The 6,000-nt window shown below is 39.5% G+C and overlaps 1 long non-coding RNA gene across 1 annotated transcript in view; it reads left to right on the top strand.

Annotated features, from left to right (window-relative positions):
• Nucleotides 1-611: 611 nt before the first annotated feature.
• The window catches only part of LOC144031233 (uncharacterized), a 60,381-nt gene continuing 54,992 nt past the window's right edge, over nt 612-6,000 (top strand). Inside the window, exon 1 of the long non-coding RNA XR_013287469.1 lies at nt 612-787. This is a non-coding gene — a long non-coding RNA (uncharacterized LOC144031233). The remainder of the gene's footprint in view (nt 788-6,000) is intronic.

Below are 6,000 nucleotides of genomic sequence, written 5' to 3'. Positions count from 1 at the left end.
ACTGGGACAAAGTTTTGGTGAAAATCAAATATACAGTAAATGTTTCAAAATTGTGGCTGTCCCGCTTAAAAAGCGACGTCTGGTTACTAGGGTTGTAACGATATCCAAACATCACAATACGATACCGCGATATGAAGGTCACGATCCGATCCGATAATTATCACAACATTGAGGGGAGGTTGGCGATATACAAAAGGTCACAATATTGTATAAAAAAAAATAATAAAAAAAAGCTCACACTAAAAACACAGACAATATTGTGCTTTTGTACATAACAGCAATGCATATAAACGACCTACCATCTCTAATAACATTTAATATTGAGGCACTTACTTGCTAATGCAGACACACATTGAGTTCCTCCACATATTGACTCGGTTCACAAGCATATTACATTCCCCTTCATCTGACCATTAGCATGGATTTTAAACATAGAAGGGCTTAGCATGCCTTGTGAAAATTAAATTGCACTAAAAAACTAGCCACCAGAGGGTGCTAGAACTGAATAGAAATCAACCTGACTATTAACAGATGTGCTGCTTTTAATATCGTGACATGACAACGACGATATTGTGGCAGTTTTTATATCTCGATATCACAATATTGCCGTCATCGTTACATCCTCACTGGTCACCCTAATAAAGAGGAAAAAGGGACAAGCCATTTTTAGAAGTACATCAACACCACTTCCTGTGCACAGAGGAAGTAAGAAATAAGAACGGCCATTTTGTTGTTGGCTCATATCCCCTGTCACTATTTTGTCAGTCCTCATGCTAACATACTCCTGGTAAGTCTACCTTAAAAATAATAATAATAATAATAATAATAATAATTATCTATCTATCTATCTATGCTCACTTGCTAGCTAGCTAGATATGCTCACTAGCAATCTAGCGAGCTAGCTAGCTAGCTAGCTTTGCTCACTAGCTATCTATGATTTTACTATCAGCGGGTTAGCTTTAAAAGTGGTTTGGTTGTTTAAATTAACACACTCATTTGTTAAACTGTGTTTATTTATTTGATTATGATGCTGATATTCAATGGGTTGTTTAGTAATGTTATTGAAAATATGCTTTGTAATCTTGCTAATATGCTGCTTTTCAATGTTTGTCTGACCTCAGGCTGCTCGAGTTTAGCAAGCTACCTTGCTAAGTTTAAGCAAGTAGTATTCTTTCTACTTTATGTTCCCCAAAGTAGTTATTGATAGGGGTACATTTTACTCCAGCTATACTTGGATTAGCCAGCCTTGGATTCCAAATCAGGAGAGCTTTAACAAAAAAACAAAACAAACAAAAAAACTGTGAAAGCTGATTTGGCAGCACTGCAAAACCAGCCTGGATTGTTTTGAAAGCGATACGTGTCAACCTTGCGTTCAGGTGCTTGATGGCTTCACGGTGTTGTCATGTGGGACTTCCTTGCGCAGGGTTCAAACGATGGCTGTGCGCATGCGTGCTGAAAAGCGCCAACTCTGGCTGGCTCTGGCTGCGGCTCTGCAGAAGCGCATGCTGCTGCTGCTGCTGCTGCTGCTGCTGCTGCTGCAGGGCACGACTGCGGGCCAAAGCTGCTCGCTTGCTTGAGTCATGTGAGCCCAAATCTGTGTTTGGAGGGAGAACAGCTTGTCTCCAGTTGTGCCTCCTCGGGCCACGCGAGCACTTCCAAAACCTCTCTCTATTTTTCCTTTTTTTAAATATGTCAAAGAAACCAAGAGAAAGGGAAAATATACATCGAAACCTTTTTGTTCCGAGGTCGTGTGGTGACCCAGTTGAGTGCAATGAGTGACTCAGATTGCCCTATCATGATAGCGTCTTCACCACTGCGGCTAATTAATGATGAATGAAGTCAGCATGACTTTGTATGATGACCGAAGCCGAATGGCTCATTGGGTCACGGTTGCATCCATTTTATTTCGATGCTTTAATATAAACGACGTCGACAGGCCACTATCCGGTAAAACAAACCATCAACGGTAGGTCGAGAAGCCAAAAAAAAGATTGTACTCGAGTAAGCGTGCTGTATTAATTTAGATCAGTATGACTCAAATAAAATAAATACATATTTATGTGAGTAAGATTAAAAAAGTACTCAGTCAAAAAAACAAAAACACGTTAGCACTAGATGGTGAGTAACTTCTGATTTATTTTCTAAATCAGTGTCTGACACAAATAAATAAACAAATACATTTTGAATGTGTAAATTCAGAAATCAAATTGCCGAACATTTGTCATTTAACATAAGACAATAATGAATAAAATTTGCATAAAATAGCAAACAATAAATAAATACAATCTTTCTAAAATATCATAAACAAAAATGGCTTTGTTTACGCTTTTTAAACAACACCGGGAATAGATTACAAAAACAGGAACAGGAAGTCAGTCAAGGCTACAGTGGATATAAAATGTTGAGCTAATTTCAAATGTCAGCTTTTTGTGATATGACAAAAAATGAGGCCAAGATAAATCATTTCAAAACTTTTGACCTATAACATGCACAGCAAAAATATTTTGAATTAAAAAAAAAAAAAATCTTTTCTTGAAGGGCAGTAAAAGGAATAGCTGAAATAATGTGGTTGCGTAAATGTGCACACCCTCTTCTAACTATGATGTGACCATTCAAAATGAACCTACAACAACATACTGTATGCATAAGGCAGAACAAAAACGTGTTTACTTGACAAAAAATGTTGCTTTAGTCACTGAAATGAATGGAAAAAAAAGTTTGTTGCTAAAGTATATGTTTTTAGTATCTATGTTTTATGGTAGTTGAGTTACAACAACAGCATGTACTGCAAAAATATGCAAATTAGACAGTTACTTATAACTATCAAACAGGACAAATTTTTGCACATGCACAGCCAAAGCAAGAACAACTTGCAAATGTCTCTTGGCGCCTGAGCGGACATCAGCAGAGCTCATTAGAAAACGACCCTTCGGCAGGTAGTGTTGGCCGTCTGTTAACACAGCGATTTGCTATTGATCCTGGAATACCATTAAGGCCTTCCTTTACGGATTCCACTACATCAGCAGCCGCCCGGCTACAGTCGCCGCTCGATTGGTCGAAACCTGCATAATGATCTTCGACTTGTCCCTCCTCACATGGATACGCGGCTAACTAATCGCAGCCATCGGCCCTGTATTTGTCACCTAGACGTATCGCACCCTTTTGGCTTACGCTAACAAGAGTCTGTTAGCAATGGCAGCTCTATTATTAGGGGAAACGGGCCACTAGTTTATACTGAATACAGAGGCATGGTGCAGTTGCAGAAATGTTCGTGGGATAAATCATTATCGTGATTACCCCCCCATATCTCCCTGCTCTATATCATCTTCACAACTGTTTGCCGTATCGTCAATCGAGCTTCTCGTTGTCAATTCCAAGATGCCAAGATGTCCTCCGCGTTACCTTTTTGGCTGCACAAGCTTGGCAGGAGACAACAGGAAGTCATTACACTCGCCGTACGCCAAAGCCTGCCTGCCGCTGAGCTCATCGTCTCGCAAAAGCGACGGCAACACACGAGGCGCAGCTCTGCTCATCCGCTGCGATGATTTCACGCACATCGTTGCGAGTGGCAGAACGCTGACGCATCTCGCCGGCACACCATGTCGTTGAACCTGAATGTGTGTGTGTGTGTGTGTGTGTGTGTGTGTGTGTGTGTGTGTGTGTGTGTGTGGGTGTGTGTGTGTGTGTGTGTGAGTCTGTGTGAGGGTCGAGGACCGGATTTCTCACACACGTCTCGGCGCGCATTTTCCAACATTTTTTTTAGCGACTCGCTCGAAGGGAAGTGGGCAACGTTCAATTGTAGGTCATCTCGGGCCAGTGCTGCACACTTGCATGCAGTTGGCATTATTTGTGGTTCAAAAGCAGCACTGAATTTTTCCTTTAAAAACACACTTTGAAGATGTGGATGGATATCCACTTGAATAATATATAAAATTGACAATATTCAAAAGTATATGTGCAACATTTCCAACAATGATATCCATGTCACTGTGTGCGTCATACATTAAAATACACGCCTCAATTTCCGCCATCATGACAAACACACCAAGGAAGTCTGATTATTTCCTTTTACAGTAATTCCCCATTATTTGTGAATTGTAAAATATACAGTACCCCTAAAAATGATTATAACTGCCTATATTAATATCGTATTATAGTTGTATTATTGTAGTACTTGGTTTTTGCTTTGACTTTAACCACCCCCCTGCAATTCTGCATCTGTTCGCTGTAATAATCCTATGCACTCATTTGCTAACCAAATGAGCAGCACCTACCGAGGCACAATGAGTTCAAGTGTGGAGTCATACCATTTGTCGTAAATGAATTGCAAGTGAGATGCTAACATGTAGTCGTTCCCCAATGTTGTACGGGCATTTTTCCAGAGTAGTCCTTTTGAGTCCTCGCTACTAACCAAAACAGCAGCACCTACGCGCTCAATAGTTCTTCAGATGATTATTCGATATTGAGTATGGTACCCATCATGACGGTTAGCGTCCAGTAGACTCTGCATATGTGTGAGCTTTCCACAATAGTGATGTTTTTAAATATGAGTCTGTATTGCATATAATTAAAATCTAATTAAAGCACCCATTCAAAATACATCTGCCGCATATGCAGTTGTGTAAATAAACATCCCCGTCCACAAATCTTCTGACAAATTGGATGGAATCCTCAAAATATAGACATAATTGCAAAATTCTAATGCTCATGACACAAAACACTTTCATTCTCCAAAGTTAAATCTGGCATCGCTTTACATTTTATCTTTGTAAATGGAGATAAATTTGGCTTTCCCAATCACAGATTTGTTCCATGATGTTATTCAGTAGTTGAATGGGATACGATTCCCCTAAGGCTTTTGTAATGTAGAACTGCCTGTCATCTGCATATACAAATATATTTTGTTCCTCACTGTCTGTGCCTTGAACAATATAGGACTAAGCACAAAGCCTGGGGGAACGCCACATCATTTTCTGTTTTTTGTTGACGTGTTTGTCACTGTGTTCCCGTAACGCTGCTCTTTGATGACAAGCATGTATATCCCATTTATGCATTTTTTTTTTTATAGCAAATTATTTCATAAGAACAGCACTAGAGTCAATCTGTCTTTTTTTCATAGCCATCACTGTAGGTTGTACAAGTAATCTTTTAACTGAACCGGAATAGCTGTGTCTGAATAAAGAACAACATGGTTGGTCGAAAACAGATTAAAATGTATTAGACGTTGGCAGTGTGGCAACCATAAAACTTCTTAAAGTTGTACTCAACTGGAGTCTGGGACAAAAAACCTTTTTGCCAGATCTGATGTCAGTTTGCGTGTCATGGGCAAGGGAATGAAATACTGTGTTCCCTCGTTTTCCGCTGGGGTTAAGTTCCAAAAAATACCAGCAATAAAAGGAGTCCATGAAGTAGTTAGCTTTATGTTTTACATTTATTATAAATGTTTTAAGGCTCTGCAATACAGCGAGACCGTGAAAAGTGAACCGCGTTATCGCAAGGGAACACTGTCTGTAGTTACCAAGCCAGGGGTGGTCTTTGGACACATTTCTTTGAAATTTCTTTGAAATTTGGCATTAGTTTTTCAATCATTTCCCTCTTATTTTCTTGTGTTTTTTGGGGGGTGGAGAAGACCCCATTTTTAATGGAAAATGTATACAGTATTTTCTGTTATTCAGTGTTTTGTTTTTTTGGGGGGTATTTTTTTTCCCTCCAATGCATTTCAATGGAAGCCCATTATATGCAGATTTTTGCTATTTGTGGTCCGGCCCCGTGCCTAGCCCCTGCAAATAACGGGGTTCTATTGTAGTGTTTTAATTTGTAATATCACCATTCACCACTAGATGGCAGACATGGCTGAGTTGCGTTTGCACTGGGTCTTATTCTGCTCTATCCTACAGCATGAGTAGACCTTCTTTTTGTGGATTTGTAAAGACATACAGGGTACGTCAGTAATATTCAATAATTTGGAGTTCAATACTGTATTGAAAAAAAATATGCACA

This window comes from Festucalex cinctus, chromosome 12 (genome assembly GCF_051991245.1).
Source record: "Festucalex cinctus isolate MCC-2025b chromosome 12, RoL_Fcin_1.0, whole genome shotgun sequence".
Lineage (NCBI taxonomy): Eukaryota > Metazoa > Chordata > Actinopteri > Syngnathiformes > Syngnathidae > Festucalex > Festucalex cinctus.
This window is presented reverse-complemented; position numbering and strand designations above follow the sequence as displayed.